This window comes from Panthera onca, chromosome B3 (genome assembly GCF_046562875.1).
Source record: "Panthera onca isolate mPanOnc1 chromosome B3, mPanOnc1 haplotype 2, whole genome shotgun sequence".
NCBI classification, from domain to species: domain Eukaryota; kingdom Metazoa; phylum Chordata; class Mammalia; order Carnivora; family Felidae; genus Panthera; species Panthera onca.
Window position 1 is genome coordinate 407,131 of NC_138344.1, and position 24,999 is coordinate 432,129.

Consider the following 24,999-nt stretch of genomic DNA (forward strand, 5'->3'; position numbering starts at 1 on the left):
GAGCCAAATCTTCACGTGACCACCAACAGGACACGGGAAAACACGTCCAGCCCCAACCAAGGCCGGGAGGATACGGATTAGCTGCAGTTCGAACATTTTGCTTAGTTTCTACAAAAATCATAGAACTCACATGCACACCCTTCCAATTTTTGGATGAAGTTGAGACCCAAAAATGGGCCACGGTTTTCCCAGGGTCACGTAGCATCTCAGTGCAGGCAGGTTCGTGTCAGAGCCTGTGCGTCCTGAGTTCCAGACAATGACCTCTGTATCGCAGAGCCCACAAAATACCCTAATCACTGGCATATGCTCAGTTATTTTTTATTTTATTTTACTTTGTTTCATTTTACTTTATTTTATTGTAAATTCTAGTGTGGTTAACATACAGCATTATATTAGTTTCATCCAGTGCTTATCACAAAGTGTATGCTCAGTGATTTTAAAAATAAACTTCTTGGGGTGACTGGGTGTCTTAGTTAAGCGTTGGACCTTGGCTTAGGTCACGATCTTGGGGTTTGTGAGTTCGAGCCCCGTGTCAGGCTCTGTGCTGACAGTACGAAACCTGCTGGGGATTCTCTCTCTCCCCCTCCCCGCCTTGGGCTTGCTCGCTCTCTCAAAAATAAATAAATATTTAAACAAAAATAAAAAGGAACTTAATAACACCAGCATTCTTCACAGAGCTAGAACAAATAATCCTAAAATGTGTATGGAAACAGAAAAGACCCCAAATAGCCAAAGCGATCTTGAAAAAGAAAACCAAAGCAGGAGGCATCACAATCCCAGACTTCAAGCTGTATTACAAAGCTGTAATCATCAAGACAGTATGGTACTGGCACAAGAACAGACACTCGGATCAATGGAACAGAATAGAGAACCCAGAAATGGACCCACAAATGTATGGCCACCTAATCTTTGACAAAACAGGAAAGAATATCCAATGGAATAAAGATAGTCTCCTCAGCAAATGGTGCTGGGAAAACTGGACAGCGACAGGCAGAAAAGTGAACCTGGACCACTTTCTTACACCATACACAAAAATAAACTCAAAATGGATGAAAGACCTAAATGTAAGACTGGAAACGATCAAAATCCTCCAGGAGAAAACAGGCAAAAACCTCTTTGATCTTGCCCACAGCAACTTCTTACTCAACACGTCTCCAGAGGCAAGGGAAACAAAAGCAAAAAGGAGCTACTGGGACCTCATCAAAATAAAAAGCTTCTGCACAGCGAAGGAAACAATCAGCAAAACTAAAAGGCAACTGACAGAATGGGAGAAGATATTTGCAAATGACATATCAGATAAAGGGTTAGTATCCAAAATGTATAAAGAACTTATCAAAGTCAACACCCAAAAACCAAATAATCCAGTGAAGAAATGGGCAAAATACATGAACAGACACTTCGCCAAAGAAGACATCCAGATGGCCAACTGACTCATGAGAAAATGCTCCACATCACTCATCGTCAGGGAAATACAAATCAAAACCACAGTGAGATACCACCTCACACCTGTCAGAATGGCTCACATTAACAACTCAGGTAACAACAGATGTTGGCGAGGATGCGGAGAAAGAGGATTCCTTTTGCATTGTTGGTGGGAATGCAAGCTGGTGCAGCCACTCTGGAAAACAGTATGGAAGTTCCTCCAAAAACTAAAAATAGAACTACCCTATGACCCAGCAGTCGCACTACTAGGCATTTATCCATGGGATACAGGTGTGCTGTTTTGAAGGGACACATGCACCCCCATGTTTATAGCAGCACTATCGACAATAGCCAAAGTATGGAAAGAGCCCAGATGTCCATCTAGGGATGAATTGATAAAGAAGATGTGGTGTATATATATATATATATATATATATATATATACACACACACCATGGAGTATTACTCGGCAATCAAAAAGAATGAAATCTTGCCATTTGCAACTACGCGGGTGGAACTGGAGGGCATTATGCTAAGTGAAATTAGAGAAAGACAAAAATCATATGACTTCACTCATATGAGGACTTCACGAGACACAAAACAGGTGAACGTAAGGGAAGGGAAACAAAAATAATATAAAAACAGGGAAGGGGGCAAAACATAAGAGACTCATTAAATATGGAGAACAAACTGAGGGTTCCTGGAGAGGGTGTGGGAGGGGGGGATGGGCTAAATGGGGGAGGGGCATTAAGGAATCTACTCCTGAAATCATTGTGGCACTATATGCTAATTTGGATGTAAATTAAAAAAATAATAATAATAAAATTAAAATTCAAAAAATAAAAAATAAAAATAAAAATGAACTTCTGGGGCACCTGGGTGGCTCAGTCAGTTAAGCGGCCAACCCTTGATGTCAACTCAGGTCATGATCTCACAGTTTGTGAGTTCGAGCCCCACATCAGTCTCTGTGCTCACAGCACAGAGCCTGCTTCAGATTCTCTGTCTCCCTCTCTCTCTCTCTCTCTCTCTCAAAAATAAATAAATGTTTTTAAAAAATGACCATATTTAAAAAATAAAATTAAACAAAAAATAAAATAAAATAAAAATGAACTTCTTACCGCAATATAAGGCGCGCTCAGAAAAGACACTGTCCGTGAGTACACCGCTCAGCGGACTGTCACCAGTTCTCCCGAAGCCCAGTGCCCCCAGTCACGCCCGGCCGGGCAGCCCCACCTGACGTCCAACACGCAGATTGGTGTTTCCTCCTTGTGAACACTGCATGAGCGGGGTCGTGCAAGAGGTTCTCTCTGGCTCGGTGTGAGCCTGATGAGAATTAGCAGATGTTTTCGGGGCCGTTCTACTGCCCCACAGAGCGAGAAGGCGGCCCCCGAGCCGCCCTGCGGATGGCCTGAGGGTCGTTTCCAGTTCGGGGCCAGTGTAGCCGCGGACGTGCCGGGCGGTGTTCGGGCACTTGTGTGTCGGCGCCGGTGCTGACCCCTCGTGCCTCCCCGCAGGCCCGTGGAGACCCCCACTCGGCGCGGTGAGGACCCCCCGCGGGGCGTGTGGGCAGCAGTGGGCACCGCCTCGCCCCTGCAGAGCCCGGCCCCACCGTCCAGATAAGCCCCTTTCCGATAAACAGAGGCCCTGCGTGCAGCCAGGGAGCGGGCTCTGTCGGCTGCCACTTACTGATAACCTGCTCTGCTCGAGGGGCCCCTAGCTCAGCGGGCCCGGGGCGGTGTCCCCCTGGCCACTGTGTCCCCGAGACCCATCACAGGGCCCGGAAGACGGAAGGTAGGACTGAATCTGGCTTTCTGAAGGGCGGTGCTGTCCCGAGCCCCGTGGCTGCTCCGGCCGCTGCCGTTGGAACACACACGTGTTCTCTCCCAGCGCTGGAGGCCAGCAGTCCAGAGCGGGCCCCGCGGGGCAAAAGTCAAGGCGTTGGCCGGGCTGCGTTCCGCCTGGAGGCTCCAGAGGGAACCCCTTTCCTTGCCTTTCCCAGCTTCCCCGGAAGCCACTTGGGTTCCTCGGCGCGTGGCCTCTCCTCCATCGGTGGTGTGACGGCTTCCGCTCTCTCTCTGACTTTTGTCCCTTGTCACATCTCCCCTCACTCGGACCCTCCTGTCTCCCTCCTACAAGGACCCTTGGGACCACATGGGACCACCCGGATAATCCGGGATGATCTTGAGATCCTTAACTTGACCAAATTGGCCAAGTCCCTTTTGACGTGGGAGTTAACGTATTCACAGGTTGGGTCAGGACATGGACATTTGGGGGGCCATAATTCTGCCCCAAACCCTTAGCCTGCAATCACTCCCTCAAACGCGGGAACTAGGGGTCAGTCCACACCCACCCTCCTGTCCCCGCCCGCATGCCCCCCCCTTCTCCAGGAAGCCACCCCTCGCCTGCCTCCACCCCTGAGCCCCACACGTGGAGGATGGCTCTGACAGGTGGCCCTTTGGGGCTCAAAGTAGGGCTCTGGCATGTGCTGCCCGTGTGACCTCAGCAGCTTAATGTCTGTGTGTCTTAGTGTCCTCATCTATAACATAATGATAATCATGGCAGTTTTAGAAGGTTACACGAGGGTTAAATTGGAGAATGTGCGTAACATGCTTTAGCATAGAGCCTGGAAAACAGCAGCTTGATTTACACATTGGTCCTTTCTCCACTGTTCCTGACGTCCAAGGCTCCCTTCCCAGCGGGGCCGGAACCCCATAGAAGCAGACCCGTGCTCCTCATCCCTGCACTGCGTGTGGTCAGGCCTCAGGGCCACCAGGAAGAGCAGGCCCCAGACGAGCAGAGGGGGCAGGGAGGAAGTCTCCATGGAAGATGCCAGGAAAGTTCGGAGAATACAGGGGCATCCGGGAAGGCTTCCCAGAGGAGGTGAGTGTGGGAAGCCTGGGGTGAGGGAGACAGCCTCTCTACCTGGGCTCTCCCCACTTTCTGCAACTTCACCTCAACTCTTCAGGCCCCCACGGCCCTGTGGAGCGAATGCTCTTTCCAAACCGTGGCAAAACCCGAGAGGACTCAATTCCGAATGCTGAGACGGTCCCGGGGGTGATGGGGCTCCTCGGTAATGCAGGTCCTCAGAAAGGGCTGACTGAAGGTGGCTCCAGAGGCCCCAGTAGGCTCCGATGAGGGCTCTCTCCCCCTGGGGCTCCACTCCGCCGTGTTGAGGGCTGGGGGTTCAAGGTCTGTCTCAGTCCCGCCCCAGGACAGCCTCCGTAAAGAGTGAAGTTCTTGAAGTCCGACCAGTCTATCGAGGCAATCAGATTCTCAGTTGGAAAAAGAAAAAAAAAAGGTTTTTAGACGCCTGGGCGGCATTCATTCCACTGTGACTGTGCCCTGTGCTGAGCTCCACAGGCGCCTGGAGCTCGAGAAGGGAAGACCCGTCCCCTGGGTCCGTGGGCCTCCTCTGAGCCCCCACCCACCGTTCGCGGAGCCCTGGGTGCCCGCTAAGCTGCGTCTGGAAGTCACTGGAATCAGAGGGCTGAAAACCAGCAGGCGAAGCGGGGAAGGGAAGTGACAAAGGCAAGGGAGGAGTGGGTTTGGTTTTGCAGAACAACAGCTCCAGGCCGGGGCCAGGCCCCCAGTGTGAGCACGAGCTAAGGGCCGGCACAACAGCCCCCGGCTGGACGTTACCTTTAGCTCATTACAACCCGCAGTGTCCCTGCTGTGGGTGGAGTTTTCTACCATCTTTCGGACCTACAGGATACACACCGTGTGCATGCACACCGACGTGTGTCCACAGTCGACCTGCTTACTCAAGCTCCCTGCCCCTGCCCCCAGCCCCCCAGTGAGAGCTTCCTGCGCTGACCCCACGGGGAGCCGGTGCTTTGAGAGCGATCTCCCTGTCTCTTCACTTGGAACAAGTAATACAAAGTTCTTTGCTTGCAACACACCCTCGGGTTGTGTTCACTTTGACACACCCTGGGGGATAAAGCCCTTGAGTTCGGTCACATCCGCTCTGCACACCCCGGCCTGGGTTGGACACCTGGGTCTGTTTGGCTGGCTGTGACGCTGGCATGTCTCATCCTCCCAAAGTGTCCCCATCCGTACGATGATGGGGCCGTCCTGACACACACCAGCCTTGGATATGGATGCTCTGGGCACGAGGGGCCCCAGTGTAACCCTGCTCCCCTCTCCTGTTTTGGGAGGCCAGGCTGCTGGCACTCACATCTGAGTGTGAGCTTACCTGGGCGTGTCATTTGGTCCCAGCTAGTGCCACCCGGACATCAAGGAGCAGGCCTGGAATAGGAAAGGGTCAGCTAGAACCTGAGGGGACCCCAGCCTGACTCTGCTAAAGACACTCCTCTGTTTCACCCCACTGCCTGGTCTTAGAGGTTTGTCATTAAGTAGGACACAGGGTTTAGGCAGAGAGCAAACTCCACTCCTGGATGTTCAGCCCCCATGGTGACCGGTGCTGGCCTACCGCTGCCTCAGCCCTGGCTCCTGGCTGTCTGGGCCACTCACCAGGACTTTGAGGCCTTGGCGGGGGCGCCCATGCTTCCTGTTCCCGGCCATCCCCTGGAGAGGCCACAGACACAACCGACCCAGGCAGAAGCCACAGGGTCCCCAGGCCCTGCCCCCTGGCTCCCTGATGTTGGGGGGGATCTGTTCCAGAGGGGTCTATGCTAGGCTGGGGATGGGACCTGTGTGCCTCCTCCCCCAGTATACTCCTTGTCTCTGCCCGTTCCCTCGAGTTGGCCAGGTTACTTCCTCTCTCTGGGCCTCAGTTTCCTCAATTGTAAAATTAGAGCCATGGGCACTTGGATGGCTCAGTCGGTTAAACGTCAGACTCTTGATTTCCGCTCAGGTCATGATCTGAAGGATTGTGAGTTCAAGCCCCACGTTGGGCTCTGTGCTGTCAGTGTAAGAGCCTACTTGGGATTCTCTCTCTCTCTGCCCCGCCCCTGCTCACTCTTGTTCTCTCTCAAAATAAATAAAAACAAACTTAAAAAATAAAAATAAAAAAAGAAAGCTTCCCCAGCTCCCGGTGCCTTCTGTATGTTTAACTCAGTGTAACCCATGACTCCATTTTTCAGATGAGAGAATTGAAGCACAGAGAGATTAAGCAAGTATCCAAGGTCACACAGCTTATGAGCAGCTATCTCATCCCAGGTTCTCTAGGACACAGACCCCAAGGCAAAGCTTCTGCTGTAAGACTCTGTTAGTTCTGTATTCCTAGGGCACAGCTGTTGGGGCGGGGGGGTGGGGAATGAGGCACGAAAGCAAATACAAGGTAGTGAGCTGCCCACCGTTGCACAAGGAAACAGCTCTTTGTCACATCCCGTGTGACATCCAGACAGGCCCTGTGCTCTGCACTTGGAACCTTTCTGCTGAGAGGCACCGGGCGGGAACACACCGCCGGCTCCTTCCAGGGTCCTATGTGTCCACACTAGGGAGCCGGTGCAGAGCCAGAGACGAGGCGTCAGGGACAGACAGGGAACCGGCTGGGGAGGCGTGAGGCCCAGGCTGCCCCCCTCAGCCTGCCTCATGCCCTGTCAGCCCTGCCCTGGAGTGCAACATTTTGTTGTCCTTTTATCGCAGGCTGGCTTCAGTTGGGGCTTCTGCCCCTTGCAACCAAGAGTCCCCCTTTTATAGATGAAGAAACAGACTCGGGTGGGGCTGGCTCGTCCCAGGTCACGTAGCTAATCCCACACCGGTGTCCGGCCTCTGCCCTGGGCCGCCCGGCCCCGGAAGACACAGGCTGTGCGGCCCTCCGTCTGGGCCTTGCCGGTGAGGGAAGGAGGTGTCTCCTCCTGCACAGAGGCCGTGCGGGCCTCTGGCTTCACCCACTTCCTTCCCATCCGTCCCAACTTCCTTCCTCAAAGGGCTTGCTCTTGGCAGCCCTGTGCCCCTGGTCGGAAGCCCAACACACCTCGCTCTTGCCTCCCTGCTTCAGGAAAGCTCTGCCCTGGGGGTGAGTCCTGAGAGCCTGAGGCCCTGGGAGAGGAGTCGGAACCTCGGGAGCCCTGGGTTCTGTCCAGAGCTGGAGGAAAGCCCGCTCTGAGCCCGGGACCCCACCTGTCCAGTGCGGAGAGGGACCCCTGGGACACTGACGCAGCCCTGGCCACAGAGCCCTCAGGTGCACAGGGCCCTGACGCTGGGCTTCCGGACCCAATGTCTAGGGCACAGCAGGGCGGCTGACGGAACATCCTGCCGGGGTGGACGTGTTCTTGGAAAATGGGCGGTGGGAGCCGCTGGGCCCGCGACTCTAGTTCTCCTGACTTGCTGAGGCTTTGCTTGGACTTGGGCCCAGAGCCTTCCACCCAGGGATCAGCATTTGGAAATTAAAAACAGAAAACAAAAACCATGCCCTAGTAATACACATGCCTGGTAACAGAAAAGTAGCCCAGGGGAGCGGATGCTGACGGGGCCCTGGAGGCCTGCGTGGGTTTCATTTATCCATTTTTAACCATTTCTGTTCACAACACCTCTTTCTTGATAAAGTTCCACAGGTTTATCTCTCGAGGTCTTGGTTTTTCAGCAGTAAACTACACACGGTGACTTAGCTCATAACACTTAGCTCCCTCCAGCCTCCTGGCAATGCTCGGTCACTGTGTTCTGAGTTTTGGCTCGATCATCTGCTTCCGCACCTTTAAAAACACGATTATGCCTCCACCTTGCAGTCCAGCCACATGCACGGAACCCGAAAGTCCCCAGTGTAACATGGGGGTCCCAAGCACCCCACTCCCACTCACCCACTGGAATCTTCCTGGCAGGCATTCCTTGATGTTGGCGTTGTTAAAATGAAAAACAATTACAATCCTCATTGAAAATAGAACCAATTTCCCCAGCCTTTTCCGTAGCAGATCCCAAAAGTGTCCCATGGTCAGATATTACAGATGGATACAAACATGTTTTGCAAGTCTTATATTAATTTTAACATGCACTGGGAAACGTGTGTGTCAAGGTGAGTCCTTGGCTTTCTGACTTCACGGATCTTCACTGGCTTACGATGAAACCAGACGCAATTTCTAAATTTTGAAAGTGGGTCGGGGAAAGCGAGAGTATTTAAGGCTGCCAGATGCCAGAGGTGTGCACGCTGTGACAGGGCTCTGGGATGGCCTGGGAAACTGGCCTTCATCGTCCAGACAGCTTACCCCACAGACGGGCTGCACCCCTGGAGCCCCCCACGGAGGATCAGGGACTAGCTGTTCTCTACAATGTTGCCAATTCATACTTGCCCCAGGTTTACCTCTGCAAGTTGTTTCTTGGTGTTCCAAATCACCTTTTGTTTTGTTTCCTGTAATCATCAAACAGCACACCTTCAGGCTGAGTCATTGCGTCTGCCCCTTTCTAGGGGGAGACACCCAGGAGCTAGATCCAAAAGGAGCTCTTTATTATGCCCCGTGGCCAGGGGCCACAGCTATCCACATTTACACTCATGGGGCACAGGTCACTCGTTTGCCAAATATTTACTGAGCACCTGTTGTCTGCCAGGCACCGTTTGTGAGTACCGTGGTAGAGAGGGAAAAAAGAAATCTCTGCCTGCTGGGAATGTGCATCCTAGTGGACAGGTAAATGATAAAAACCACAGTATCCCAGAATTAGGTGATGGTAGGAGCACAGAAAGGGGGTGGGGAGCGCTGGGTGGGCCTGCCTTTCCAGCTGGAGTGGTTGGGGAAGGCCTCCTGGGAAGGTGACACCAGAGCAAGGCTGAGGGAGGTGAAACAGCCGGCTGGTGTATGGGACGGTGTGTTCCCGGCCAAGGGAACGCCGTGCACAGGCCCTAGGGCGGCGGGAACAGCCAGGAGGCCCGTGTGGCTGGTGGGGCAAAGCGCTTGTAGGAGGTGATGGCAGATGGTGGGGGCCAGATCACAGCGGGCCTGCTGGCCCAGGGTAAAGACCGTGATTTTATTCTGACAAGGGAGGTTTTGCGGTGGGTCTGGCAGAGGAGCAACGCGCCCTCAGACTTCAGCCATAACGGGGCCTGCGTGGGTGGGAGACCCCTCTGTGCTCAGGAAGGCTCACTCTCAGGTGCACTCGTCCACCTCTGCTGTCTGCTGAGGAAGGGTCTCCGCCCCTTCCTCCTTCCCCTCCCCCCCCCCCCCCCCCCCCGCAGTGCGTGCCCCAGGGTCCCTTCCAGGACTCCTCCCTCTGGCAACCCTGACCCACCCCAACCCCGCCCCTTCCTCCCCTCCCTCCCCCCACTCCCCCCCCCCCCCCCCCCCCGCAACCCTGCCCCGCCCCCGCATTCCCCGAAGCCCCACTTCCATTCCCGAAACCCCCACCCCCTCAGCACTGACACCCCCATCCCTTTGGACCCGCCCCCTCCCCTCCCCTCCCCTTCCCCAAGCCCGGTTGCCTCTAATCTCTGGGGAGGAGGAGGGGCTCTGTGTGCACCTTCTCACCTCCTGTTCCAGGTCAGCAGCATCTGGGAACCTTTGCCACTGGGGCGGGGGCGGGGCGGGGACATCGTCCTCCTCGGGGAACTAAGGACGCAGAGACCAGGCTATTGGCACAACGGGCTCCGTGCTGGGCCCCTTCCCAAACTTGTGGTTCTCTCCTCACCCACGACTCTCACAGAGTGGAGTCGCGATTACGAGCCCACCCACCGCGGCAGGGCTGGGGGGGTGCGGTCCCTTCCCAAGGTTGCCCAGCCCCTGAACCGAAGATCACAAGCTGAAGCCAGATCTGTGTAAAGCTTGGGGGCTCACTGTCCGGTAGTCTCGGGGTCTACTAAGGGCTGGGAGTCCTCTCCCTAGAAAGCTGCAGACAAATGCGGACACACACACACGTGGCCTGTGACCTCAGGGACTTCCCTCCCACACTCCAACCGAGAATACCCACCCCATCCGCAGCCCCGTCTTCCCGCACCGGGCCCGCAGCATCCTGGAGACCCCGTCCTGCAGACTCCTGTTGGCGGGCGGCAAGCCCTCCCCACCCCACCCTGCGCCCCAGGTGCCCGGTTGGTGAGGCGGGCCCTCCAGCTGGTGCCGAATGCACAGCTTCCCTGGCCACAAACTCACATTTCTCTCTCTGTAACTTGGTGAAAATGTTTTAAAACCTTTGCCCCAGTTCCTCCTAGTGGCGGAATTTCCAATGTGTCCGCGGCACGAAAACTGTTGTTTTTAACTGCAAGTCAAACCCCAGCAGCTCTGCTTACGGGAACTTGTTCTGGGGCTCAGTGCAGACGCTGTTCGTCCGAAAAGAGCCCTCCAGAAAGTATTGTCAAGTGCGGGAAGCAAGGTGCCGGTGTGCACGACGTGTGCTCCACCTTGTCGGCGTCCAGAACACCCGCACCCTGATGCAAGAGAGAGAGGGGAAGGGGGGTAGGGGCGGGGAAGGGGGGTACCGTTCACCGCGAGCCCTCTGCACCTTTCATTGAGGTGAGGGTCCCATAAAGTGAACCATTTTGAACTGCACAATCCAGCAGCGTTTAGTGCATTCACAATGTTGTGCAACCACTGCCTCTACTTCCAGAACATTCCACCACCCCTACAGGAAACCCTGTCCCCACTCGACAATCTGCCCCCTTCGTATGTTTTACATGTCCTACTACATCAGGCAAGTAAGATACAGCCGCTCAAAGGGCACTTGGAGACTTTCATGAGGGGTGGATCAGAGAGGTGAGGGCAGGTGACAGGACCCCAGGGGACAGGGGGCAGCCGAGAGCCAGACTTGGCCTGTGGCCACAGATGAGGGCAGGGCAGCCCTACCCTGGGCTGCTGGGGGCCAGGAGCCAGCCCCCAGCCACTCCCTCCACCCTGTGTCCCCCGGTGTCGGCCTAACTCAACCCCAGTGACACGCACACAGCTCAGGGACTCTGAGGGGCAGAGCAGAATAACCAGCATACCATCACCGCTGCCCTTCCCAGTGGGACAGGCTGACTGTCCATTCAGCTAAACCAGCCTGGGCTGCTCCCCACCCCTCCCTTCAGCGCCGAGCCCGGCACCGATCCCCTGCATAGCATGTGCCTGTGGTCCTGACACCCCATGGGGCACCAGCAGCGTCTCTTGCCAGCCCCCAACTCTGCCCCCTCCCCAGTCGGGCCCCTGGTCCACTGCCTGCTCCGAGGAGAGGGCTGCCCAGGCCCCTCCCTGCACCCCTTCCTAGGACCCCTAAGAACCTGAGGGAGGAGGAGGGGGACGCACCTGCCAGGCCTGCTCACACGGCCTTCCAAACCCTTCCAGGCCTTCGTCTTAGCCAAGGATTCCACAGCTTTCTTCTCTGACCCCGTTGCCCCTTGGCTGGGGGCTCCCAGGTCACGCCAGGCACAGTCTTGCTGCCACACCCACCCAGGAACGCAGGCCCCCGTCACCTTCCGTGTCCAGGCGGCCAGTCTCAGGCCTTCACCCAAGGTCACAGGGGAGGGGGCGTGGGGGAAGATTCAGGCCTCCTGTCCTGCATACCTTCAGCAGCACTGGAGGCAGCCCCCCAAGGCCTGAGGCTGAGGCCCGAATGTCCCTGGAGACAGCCAGACTCCTTCTCAGCTGCACTCAGCCACTTGCCACCACCAGTGCAGACGGCATTCCCGGGGGCCCAGCTGAACCCTCTGACCCCTCTGGGGACACCTCACAGGAATCTCCACCGACACCTCCTGTATATAGTTACCGCTGGGTTGAATCAGTCCCCAGAACTCACGCCCACCGGAGCCTCGGAATGTGACCTTACTTGGAGGTAGGGTCTCTGCCGATGGGGTTAATTAAGATGGGGTTAATTAATCCCACATCTGGGATTAGGTGGCCCCTGGCCTAATGACCGCTGTCCCTGTAAAAGGAGACAAGGAGGGATGTGGGCACAAGGAAGGAAGCCAGTCACAGCAGAGATGGGGGTGGGACACGCACGAGCCAGGCCATCAAGGGCAGCTAGCCACCTGTTCCGTGTAAAATCTCCGTGTGGCTTGTGCGTTCCTGCCCAGAACTGCACGTGCACACCCACGGGGGGCTTAGTTGGCTTGTGCTCTGTATCCGACCTCAGGGTCAGAACGGGCCTTTCTGTTCCCGACATCAAGAGGGATTAATGTGCCTGAGTTCCTCCTTGAGCTGGACGGGCATGCACCCCTGGGATGGATCGGGGAGGGAACAGGAGCACACAGATTCCAGGCTGCTAAGATCGCGATGCGATAAGGGAGCCAAAGAAACAGAAAACCAGCTGGCTGGGGTCTGCACTTAGACAAACTCCGTGACTGACCACTGATCACACACAGGCGGTGTATATGTTGACCTGGCAGGAATAGTCGGAAGCCTCACCCGAGGGGAGGACGCTTTGCCCAGGACCCTCAGTCAGGACCCCAACAGGACCGTTCACCGCAGGGCTCCCCCAGCCGGGAGGGGGAATGTTCTGAGTACCTGACCTGACGTACGGACCCTTCTCTGTTCTCTGAACTCTCTCCCTCTTTACGTTTATTCTAATTCTTTACTTCCTTATATTCCCTTCCCCGATGATTAATAAAGTCTTCCTCCACGAAACCCAAAGCGTGGCTATCTTGAATCACTGTCATTCAGAACAGCCCCCCCAGCAGCTGGAAGAGGAGAAAGACACTCGCCTAGAGCCCGGGAGGGAGCCCGGGGTGCTCGTGCCCAGACCGCACACTTCTGGTTTCCAGACTGTGAGGCAATAAACCTCTGTGTGTTGAGCCCCCCATTCTGTGGTGCTCTGTCCCGGCCGCCTTCAGAAAGCAATACACAGTCAAAGTGCGGAGGGGTGGGGGGGGTCTGGTATTCGGACAAAGCCCTCTATCCTCGTTGACCCACGTGCATCTATTCATGGCTGCCTGCACACCCCCGTTGACACCCTTCTATGCTTTAACTGAGGGGGCAGCGTCCCTGCACGGTCACGGTCGTGTCTGCTTGTACTGCAGATGCTTGTAGGACAGGACAGTTGTCAGGGTTGGGAATGTCTCTCTTTCCCCCAGATGGGGCTCCTTGCGGGCTGGAGCTGCCGCTCCCAGGGCTGGGCAGGTGGCCGGAGGTGAGAGCCCCTCCCGGGGCTGTGTCTGCAGGCAGAGGGTGAGGTCGCAGGGCGTGGGCGCTTCTGATGGCCTCGGCGGGCACGGTGCACTCAGGTGCTGAGCTCTTGTGCTCCGGTGTGGCCCATATGGCCAGGGAGGACGTTCTCTGGGGGCCGAGACCTCTGGAAGCCCCAACCCTTTGCCCAGTCTTCCTGGGAAAGCCCGAGCAGATTTGCATCAAAAAGAACAGTGGCTTCATTGAGATTCCCCTAATCTCCAGTGAAACAAAACCTCCAAGAAAAGGAAAGTTTTCTCCTGAGCAACGTCACCACTGAGGAGCAGTTTGAGCTTCTAAAAAGAGAGAGGAAAGGGCCCGGTTGGGCCGCTGCACCCGCCTCCCGCCCGGGCCCGCCCCCACTACCCACTCAAGGCCAGCCCTCGCCCAGGGGGACACTGGGCTCCCACGCAGGTGCCCGCAGCTGATGCCACGCAGCTCTGAAGCCGGACGCGGCTGCCCCCGAGGACCCCAGCATGCCGGACAGTGGAGATGCCCCACAGGCGGGCCGGGCCCCCCGGGAAAGCTCAGCAGCCAGGTGAGCTGGCGGTCAGGCCTGTGTCTGGGGTCGGGGCTCTTCCTCATGGACCTGGGCAAGCGGCTCTGCTCTCCGAGCCTCAGTTTCCTCATCTGGGAAATGGAGGGAAGGGTCTGGATGACCTCTGGAAGGAGCACTGGGCTGGGACGTGAGTCGTTGGAGCTGCTATTGTGTCCGCTCCCCTGTGTGGCCAACGGGGGCTCAACCGAAAAGTGAGTTGCCCCCCAGGGGCTTGGGCGAGGGGCTGCTGTTGGATGGGGGGAGGGTCACTCGGTCCACAAGAACACAGGGGCCCTCTGGCCCGTGGAGTTGATAATGGACAAGGAAGGGAGAGCCAGAGGGCTCAGCAGTCGCTGGCTGTGTGGCCTTGGCAGGGCCCTGCCCCTCTCTGGGCCGCAGCTTCCCCAAAGTCCTTCCACTGTGCATGTTCTACCAACTTGTGAGTCAGAGGAAGCAGGTTCAAGCAGTCAGACACGGTGTCTGCTCTGGCCCAGGCTCTGACCATCCACGGAGCAGGGGCTCCTGTGAAGAGGGGACCCGGCCCGGGGGCAGGGGAACGGCAGACACCCCCCAGAGTCCAGACAGCCGTGCTCTGTGCCCAGAAGGGGTGCTGGCCAAGGGGTAGGGAGAGATGCTTCTAACCGGGGGCACTGGCTCCGGGTCACGTGTGACCAAGAGGGCAGGACACTGGGAAAGGAGAGGACAGACCTGCAGGCAGAGGGACGACATGGCACTGGGCAGCCTGTGACAGAAGTCTGGGGATTCCGAGGTGGGGGAGGTCCAGGGCCTGGAGGGCGAACTGGAAGAAGGCCAGGGTAATCGCCAGCTCTGAGGCCACGGAGGCCACTGTTCCGATGCGGAGTGGGCGTGAGAGGGGGAGGAATGAACACCAACGGGCCTCAGGCACATAGGCCCCTCCAAGGGCCGGGAGCTGGGTCTCCAGAAGCAGGGGCTCCTTGCCTGCAGGGCCTCGAGGGCATGGGGTCCAGCCCCTCCCTGGACATGGGCCACACAGGGAGGATCACTAGGCCCCTTGAGGAAAGCCAGCCAGGACTCCCTCACCCAGGGGCAGTTTCTGGACTGCTCTGGACACCGGTGGCCCTGCCACGTCCACTCCTTCCTGGGGGCAAAGCACTCACAGGCCCCAAAACCTCAGCCCTTGGCCGGAAGAAGCTATCTCTGCAGTTTCTCGAGGGTTCCCTGTCCCCGTGAGTGAAGGGTCAAGGTGGGGGTCAGGACCCTAGGGTATTTTGAGGTGACGAGGGTGGCAGAGGGGTCCTGTGCCTGGCTCAGGCCTGGCTGCTTTGGAGGGGCTGAGCACCAGGGCCTGCACAGGCTGAGCCCGCTTTGCAGACACCAGGAAAGGGAGGCCGTCAAATGGGGCAGAGTGCCCGTTGGGGAAAAGGGGGCTGGAGACCCAGAGCTGGGGGGACAGCCCCTCTGCTCTCATGCTTGGGGGCTTTGGGTTAGCTACTGATCTTCTCTGAGCCTCACCATCACCCTCTGTGCAAGGGAAGACAGGACACTGACCCCCACTGACCTTGCAGGAGACGATTCGCTGTTAGCTGGGGTGGATGGCACCCGCTTTCAGAAGCAGGCCAGCCTCCTGGGCATGGTAAGCATCCTGGCAAGGCCGGGAACTCTCCGAGCAGCCCTGGGCCGTGCTGGGCTCGTGCCTGGGGTTCCCATCCAGCTCTGCTCCGGACCTACTCTGACCCCGGGCAAGATGGCCTCCCTGAGCCTCAGTTTCCCCATCTGTCAACCGGGGAAGACATTCCTGCTCTGTCAGCCTCGTGCAGCTGAGAGGAGAGAACTCTGTTCTAAAGTCAAAAGTGGCTACGGCTGCTGCAAGACTCGTCTCTGATCTCTGCCCTGCAGGCCCAGCACCAAAGGCCTCCACCGAGGCCTGCCCGTCTTCTGTCTTGGCTTGTAACCACCGCCCTGAAGATGGCGGGCCTGCATTCCTCCAACAGCCAGAGACAGACATATCTTCCCAGCGTTGCAGAGGGGAGGCTGGAGGTGGAGGGGGAGGCAGGAACTGGGACACAGAGGAAGTCTGCCCAGCGGCCTGACCCCCGTGGAGCTGAGCGGCATGGGCAGTGTCTGGAGGGAAGGAGCCAGGCCAGGGCCAGAGAGGTGGGACCCGTGGAGCTGCAGGTGGGGCTGGCCTGTGCCCTTCGAGGCTGTGGCGGCGGGCCATGCCATCCATCAGGGGCACCGCTGCGTATGTCCAGAGCTCCTGTTCGATTCTCCCCCAGCTTGGAGGAGGCCTTCACAGGAACCAGAGAGAGGGGTGCTTCCTTCTAGGTTTGGAAGGTTGTGGATTCCCTGGGTGGCAGGCAAGGGCACCACGAGGACCGAAGGTGTGGGTGTGGAGGGGTTACAGGTGCCATCAGACCGGTCAGGCAGGGACCAGGCTAACTTCTAGGTCTGGACAGGCCGGCGTGGCCAGACTGGGGGCGGCCAGGACCAGAGGAAGAAACAAGGAGCCCCTGGGGGCATAGAAGCAGCAGCAGCAGAGGAGAGCCTAGTTTTCGGGGAGATGAAGCCGGAAGGGGGGTCTGGAGGCAGGAGACTGGAGCCTGGAGGGTGGAGTCTGGCCCAGGGAAGGGTGGTGAAGGGACCACACTTCCCCTGGGCTCCCAGCTGCCTCTCCCAGCACCGCCCACCCAAAGACTGGGTGCAGAGAGGAGGCCCTTCGGGGCCAGGGACGTGGAGCAAGTTCAGGAGCTGCTGGGAGCCCAGGGGGAAGCTGCTCCCTCAGCTTTCCAAGGGCAACAAGGGGTAAGCTCCCCATCTCTGGGGTATGCAAGCCTGGGAGGAGCAAGCGGTCAGAATGTAAATGCTATGGCAAGAAAATGGAATATCCAGTGCCTTCTGGTTCTTGCCAACCTCCTCCCCATACTTCCCCATCGTATGAAACCCAGCTGTGGCAGTTCGTTGTTTTTTATATTTGGGTATCTTTATTGTCTTTCTCTGTTTTCGTAAATATACACCCGTTTACTCGGAATTATTTATTGTTGAATCTGCCCAGCACTGCGCTAAGCGCTGGAAAATACCATGGAAAACAAGGCAAGCTTCTGACCTGAGGAGTCCGCATACTTTCAGGGAAGACCGACAGTGAACATTAAGTGTATGGTAACCTATTAAATCGTGGTGTGACCGGTGCCACGAGGGAGTTAAGAAAAAGAAGGATGGAATGTGATCAATGCCACCAAACTGCAACTTTCTTTAGGGGCACCTGGGTGGCTCAGTTGGTGAAGCTTCCAACTTCAGCTCAGGTCGTGATCTCACGGCTCATGGGTTTGAGCCCCGCGTCGGGCTCTGTGCTGACAGCTGGGAGCCTGGAGCCTGCCCCTCCCCTGCTCACACTCTGTCTCTCTCTCTCCCTCAAAAATAAATAAAGATTTTTAAAAAATGTTTTTTTTTTAATCTTTAGAATGTCGGTAAATTTTTTTTTCTTTAAATAATGGACAGAATGTAACAGATGTCCCACCCTAGTCTTGGGGGTTGAGGAAGGCTTCTTTAGGGGAAGCAACATTTAAGCTGAGACCTAATAGATGAGTAGGTGATTAGGGGAAGAGCTTTCTAGGAAAAGGGCACAACACGTGCAAAGGCCCTGGGGTAGGAAGGAACTCATAATGTTTGAGACTCTGAAAGGCCAGTGGGCACAGGGCAGAGAACTTGGGAGTATAAGTGCCAGAGGAAGGCAAGGTGCCAGTGTCAGGAGTGCCCAGACAAAGGGCAGGGCACATCTCGGATGTCACAGTCCCTGGTCCCAGACATCCAAATACAGATCAGGACGCCTTCAGGATGCAGGTCAGCCCAGGCCAGCCCTGGTTCCTTGCAGGGGATGCCCAGTTGTTGCCTGGGGACCATACAGCCTAAGCTGGCCTGGAGTCAGGACGCTGGGCCCAAAGCTGACTCACTCTGTCCCCAGGCAAGCCCCTGAATGACACTCTCAGGCCAGTGGGGTTTTTTAGGTCACTAACCCACTCTGTCACAACATTCACATATGATCGACCTACCCTCGGCTTGAATACCTACAGGGATGAGGAACTCACTACTTACCTCTTTGTCTCTGCAAAGACACGGCTTCGTCTAGGGATAGAGTGCTAGGAGAAAGCTCCACGTCACCCTGGGTCCTGGCTCTAGTCCCTCCTCCCAGCAGCACTGGCTCCTTGCAGGGGCACTTGTGAGGGACACCTAAGATCTGGGAAGGTGCTTCGGAAACAAGGTCGTGACCACGTGAAGGACATGTAGGACCTGGCTTGGACCCTAGCCGCAGGAAGCATACGACTAGATTCTTGCAGAATCTAACAGTTGTGTGTTTTGTTTTTTATCAATGGAAACACATTTTTCATACAGTGCAACGTACAGAGATGAGTGGAATGTGGTGACTTTTGACAAAAAGCATGCACTTCCGTAATCAACAACGCTGTAGAAATACAGACGCTTCATCAGCCCGGAACCTTCTTTGCTCCCTTACAGGCAACCCTCGCCCCCTCTTGTGTAAGCAGCCTGTTTTGACAGACACTGTTGTGGCTGTTCCTGAACATCTTGTAATGGGGATCGCACAGCAATACCTGGTAACGTCTGGCTTCCTTCACTCGTTACCTCCGTGTTAAGTGTTTTAGCAGCTCGTGCCCATGTGCTGTTGATGGTCGCTGCTGTGCGGCTGGCCCACAGTCCCATTATCCGGTCTTCTGTTGAGGGCCTTTGGGTCGCTTCCAGTTTGGGGACTTGATGAATATTCTTGTGTGAAGTTTTTTGCATACGTGCATATTTCACTTTCTTGGATAAATCCCTGGGGTTACCATTGCTGGATCAATGCGTTTGAAGAAGTCACCAGAAGTTTTCCCACATGGTTGTACTGTCCTCACTAGCATTTTGGGGAGCCCCGCATCCTCGTCAGTGCTGGTATTGTTATTCTTTTTAACTTTAGCCATTCCAGTGGGTGAATGGTGGGATCTCATGGTGCTTTCAATTTTAATTTCCCTGATAACGATGTTGACTGTATCTTCAGGTGCTTACTGGCCATTTCTTATATTCTTTTGTGAAGTGTCTATTCAAGCCTTTAGCCCATTTTGTAACTGGGTTCTTAGTCGTTTTGTTATTGTTTGTAGAGATTCCTCATACATTCTGGACATCTGTCCCCCATTAAATATATGTATTGCAGGGGCGCCTGGGTGGCTCAGTCGGTTGAGCGTCGAACTTTGGCTCAGGTCATAATCTCCTGGTCTGTGGGTTCGAGCCCCGCATCAGGCTCTGTGCTGACAGCTCAGAGCCTGGAGCCTGCTTCGGATTCTGTGTCTCCCTCTCTCTCTCTCTCTCTCTCTCTCTCTCTCTCTGCCCCTCCCCCACTCATGCTCTGTCTCTCTCAAAAATAAACATAAACATTAAATTAAAAAAAAAACAAAAAACAAAGCCAGAGGGGTCTAAAAAGTGGCATTAATTTTCAGGATGTCCAGAGGAGAGTGTGCATTTCTCTAAACCCAAAATGAGATATTCCTTTTCCTTTAGAAATGACCCTGCAATTCTCAATTTAGCTTCTTGATCTTCTGGGGCCATACACTGAATCAATCATTTCTGCTAGGCGTCAGATTTTTCCTAATTAGGGAAGAAGGATCGACACTAAATGCTAAGAAGGAAGCAGGGACATTTTCTTCTTCTGCAGAGAATCTTGAAAGCCTTGAGACCAACAATCTAACCAGACAAGTGGAGGCTCCAGGATCTGAATTGGAGCCATAGGTGGGATATTTCCCATGTGCATTTATTTAACAGAATGGACTTAATCATTAAAGTAGAATTAGTCAAGGGGCATCTGGGTGGCTCAGTAGGTTCAGCGTCCGACTTCGGCTCAGGTCATGATTTCACAGCTCATGGGTTTGAGCCCCACATCACGCTTTGTGCTAACAGCTCGGAGCCTGGAGCCTGCTTCGGATTCTGTGTCTCCCTCTTTCTCTGCCCCTCCCCTGCTCATGCTCTATCTCTCTCTCAAAAATAAATTAACATTAAAAAAATAAATACATAAAACCTTTAAAAATATATATATATATTGCAAATATTTTCTTCCAGTGCGTAAATTATCTTCACTTTCTTACTTGTGTCTTGATGAACAAACATCTTTTATTTGATAAAATCCAATTTATCTGCTTTTTTCTTTAATGGTTACTGACACATGTCCTCTCTAAGAAATCTGCCTACACCAAGGTCAGAAAGATACTTAAAAAATTTTTTTAATGTTTATTTATTCTTATTCTTATTCTTATTTATTCTTTGATTGCCGTCCCTCACTTTCCTGCTGGCTCCAAGTGAGAGGCCCATGGGGCAAGGGCCGAGGGAGACCTCCAGCCAACAGCCAGAGAAATTCAGTCCAACAATTCACTTCTGGAGAATTCAGTCCAACGACCACCGGCAGCCACACGAGTAAGCTTGGAGGCAGGTCCTCCCCGGGTTGGGGCTGCAGGTGGAATGCGGCCTGGCTGACGGTTTGCGGCCCCGTGGGAGACTCTGAGCCACAGGCACCAGCTAAGCCCCACCTGGAGTCCCAACCCACAGCAACTGCATCATGGGACACTTGTTACGCAACAGCGAGTGACTGATACACTCACTCCTTTGTGTTTCCGTGCAGCATTTAGAATCATCTTGTCAGTTTCTACAAGAGACTGTTGGAATCTTGACTGGGAATGAACAGACTCTATATTTCAAGTCAGGGAGAATCTTCTGGTCCACGAACATAGTCGTATTTTCATTTATTGAGATATTTGATTTCTCTCATCTGTGATTTATAGTTGTCATTGCAGATGCCTTACACGTCTTTTCTTAAATTTGTTTCTAGGAATTGCATGGGTTTTGATGCTACGTAAATGTATTTTGCACTTAATTTTCTAACATTTGTTGTTTGGTATATAGTAATACAACTGATTTTTTAAATGACTGACCTTGCATCCTGTGATCTTAATAAAGTCTGTTATTAGTTCTAGTAACTTTTTTTGGAGACCCCCCCCCCCAAGCTTTCATATTTGCACAGTTTTATTATCTATCAATAAGGATAGATCTACTTCTTTGTTCCCAGTCATTTTGCCTTTAAATTCTTCCTGCCTTATGGCACTGGCTAGCACCTCCAATATCACGCTGAATGAGAAGGAACATCCTTACCTGTTCCTGATACAGTTGGCATTTCCAGTGATCTGCATTCCTTTCTGTAGATTCATGTTTCCTTCTGATGCAATCCTGTCAGCCTGAAAATTCCTGTAGCATTTCTTGCAGGGCAAGTGTCCTAATGATCCTGTGCCTTAAGAAATCACTCAAGGGGCACCTGGGTGGCTCAGTCGGTTGAGCGTCCGACTTCGGCTCAGGTCACGATCTCGCGGTCCGTGAGTTCGAGCCCCGCGTCGGGCTGTGGGCTGACGGCGCGGAGCCTGGAGCCTGCTTCCGATTCTGTGTCTCCCTCTCTCTCTGCCCCTCCCCCGTTCATGCTCTGTCTCTCTCTGTCTCAAAAATAAATCAACGTTAAAAAAAATAAACAAAAAAAAAATCACTCAAAAGTGTGGTGCCTCAAACCGGTAACGATCGTTGATTATTTCTCATGGGTCAATAATCTACGGGCACCTTAGCTGAGTAATTCTGGCTCAGGGTCTCTTGAGGCGGCAGTCAAGGTGTCAGCCAGGTGGCTGTCATCCAGAACCGGAGCTTTTGAGCTCCCTTACAGCTGTATTAGGTTCCCGTGGCCGCTGTGACGCATCACCGCAAACCTGGTGGCCTATGACAGCAGGTACGTATTCTTTCGCGGTCCTGGAGGCCATACTCTCCCTGGGCTCTCAAGGTGTCAGCAAGGCCCTCGGGGAGAGTCCGTCCCTCTGTCCCGTTTCCGGCATTCGCCCCGGACCCGTGGCCGCACCACTCCCATCCCTGTCTCTGTGGTCGCTCTCCCCTCCTGTGAGTGTCCCTCTGTCCGCCTCTTGTAAGCACTACGTGGGATTGCAGGGAGGGCCCACCCGAAGGATCCTGATCCCTCTCCCTGTCTCAAGACCGTTAATTTAATCACATAAGCAAAAGTCCTTTTTTGGTTAGGGGTGGGGTGGGGTAGTAAAGGGTACTGTTCACAGGTTCCAGAGATTAAGATACGGATATTTTGGGGGGATAGTTCTCCATTTACCACACTGGTTGCTGGCCAGACACTTTAGTTTTGCCAGTGGACTCTCTGTAGGCTACTTGACGTCTTGACCTGCCAGCGGGCGGCTGAGCCTGGGGTCGTCCCAAGGTCTGTTTTACTTGCGCATACGGCAGCTGCCTGAGGAGGAAAGGCTCGGGATTTGGGATTTAGAAGCTGGGCTCCCCATCATCTCCTTGTATTTCTACGTGGGGCCTTCCCATGGCCTCCTTCATGGTGGCTTCAAGGCAGCCAGACCTCTGATGTGGTGGGTCAGGGACCCAAAATGCTGTGTCCCGAGAGTCAGGAGAAACCATATCACCTTTTAGGATTCAGCCCTGGAGACCAGAGCGTCACTGCCGCTACATTGTATTCGATGGAAGCCCGTGGTTTAAGGCCAGCCGTCTCTGAGGACACAACCCCAGTCGGAGGGCGTGAGAGGATTTGCACACACGTGCGGGGGCAGGGGGTGGGAAGCCCTCCCACCTGCCATTCAGATGAAATGTCAGCACTTCCTCTTTGTTTTGAAAGGCAATTTACGGGAAAGAGTGCCAGGGTGACCACTTCCTGTAGCCCTTGAGCGCATAGGGTTCCATCGTCTTTCAGGCCCCTTTGTCCTCATGGAAAGTCAGTCGTCGTGTCCACCTTGCTGTCCTGTTAGGTGGCACGCTTCCCCTCCACCCGTCTCGGTTGCTTTTCAAACGTTGTCTGATTTTCTGTCTCTCAAAAATAAATGAACGTCAATAAAAAGAAGTGGGGGGCGCCTGGGTGGCTCAGTCGGTTGAGCGTCCGACTTCGGCTCAGGTCACGATCTCAGGGTTCGTGGGTTCCAGCCCCGCGTCGGGCTCTGTGCTGCCGGCTCGGAGCCCGGCGCCTGCTTCGGATTCTGTGTCTCCCTCTCTCTCTGCCCCTCCCCCGCTCGTGCTCTGCCTGTCTCCCAAAAATAAATAAACGTTAATTAAAAAAATTTAAAACAGGGTCTGATTTTCAGCAGCTTCACTGTGATGGATTTAAGTGTGGGTTTACTTTATTTAATGCAGATTAGGCTCAGTCAACACGTATGATTTCTAGATTTTGCCTATAATTTGTAGGCTGGTGTTTTCCCCAAATTTGGGGGAAAATGAGACATTATGTTTTCCGATTCTTTTGGCCCCATTCTCTTTCTCTTCTCAGGGGCTCCAATTAAATGTGCACCAGACCATTTGATACTGTCTCGCAGGTCACTGAGGCTTTGCTCTTTCTTTGAACGTCACAGCTTTATGGAGGCAGAATTCATCTGTCATACAATTCACCTGTTTAAGCTGTAAAATTCAACGGTCTTCAGTGTGGCCGTCACCACAGTCACTGTTAGGACATTCCTGTCCTCCCCCAAGAAACCCTGTTAGCGGGGGTTAAGCCTGTCAGCAGTTACCTTTCCCCTCCAGCCCCCGACCCCAGGAGACCACGAACCTCCTTTTTGTCTCTATCGATTTCTTCTTCTGGGCATTTCACTTCCGTGAACTCGTGTGACTTCTCTTCCGCCGTGAATGGCTTGTCCACCGAGCACGTTTCCACGGTTCAGACACATTGTGCCGTGGGCCATCGCTCCTTCCTCGAGGGGCCATGGGTTCCAGAGCGCAGACGCGCCTCATTCTGCTCACCTGCTTGCCCGCTGGATGACATCTGGGGGTGGTTTCCCATCCGGGCTTTCGTGAACGATGCTGCCGTGCGCGCCTATGTATAAGTTTTTACCTGGCCATGTTTTCCTTTCTCTTGGGTCTCCGCACAGGGAGGGAATCGCTGGGTCATCGTGTAACCTTTGAGGACCTGCCAGACTGTTCCCTGCAGCCATGTGTGAGGGCTCTGACTCCTCACGTCCTCGCGACACTTGTCATTATCTGCCATTTTGATTACGGCCGTCCCCGGGGGTGGCGTGGTGTCTCGGTGGTTTGGGTTTGCGCTTCCTGATGGCTGACCTTGCGGAGCACCAGTTACCGTGCCCGTGGTCCATTTGTGCGTCTTCCTTGCAGAAATGTCCGTCGAAATCCTTTGCTTTGTTTTCATCAAGTGATTTGTCATTTTATCACCGAGTTGTCGATGTTCTTTGTATATTCTACGTGTAATTCTCTTATCAGATACATAATTTGCCAATATTTTCTCCCACACTGTGGGTTATCTTTTTGCTTTTTGTGAGGTCCTTTGAAGCACAAAAGGCTTAATTTTGATGGAGTGCAACTCACCTGTTTTCCCCTTTTGCCTGTACCCTTGACATCATATCTCAGAACGCTGTGCCTAACTCGAGGCCGCATAGACTTATATTTTCTTTTAACAGTTTTGAAGTTTTAGCTCTTACATTTAAGCCTTTGATATGTTTTGAGTTAAGTTTTTGAGTGTATGACGTGGTCCGATCTCATTCTTTTGCGTGTGGATATTCGGTTGTCCCAGAATGATTTGTTGAAAAGACTATTCTTTGCCCCATGAATGGCCTTGGCACCCTTGTGAAAACCAAATGACTGTGAGGTTGGGTTCTGGAGCTTGCACTCTGCCCCATTTATCTGATGTGTTTATTCTTATACCAGCACGGCATTGTTTTAATTACTGTAGGTGTGCGGTATGTTTTGAAATCAATCCAACTTTGTCCTTTTCCAACATTGTTTTGGACATTCTGGGTCTTTTGAATTTTCATATAAACTTTAGACCAGCTTGTTAATTTCTGCAAAAACGTCAGCTGGGGTTTGATGGGGATTATGTTGACCTGTAGATCAGTTTAGGGGGGTATTGTCATACTTACAATGTTATGGCTCTTGATCTCGAGATGCCTTAACATTTGTTCAGATCTTAATTCTTTTTTTTCAACAATGGTTTGTCATGTTTAACTTTAAAACTCTTTTTTCCCCTCTATTCTTTTGATTGAGAAATTTCTATTATTCTATCTTTAAGTTCACAAAATTTTT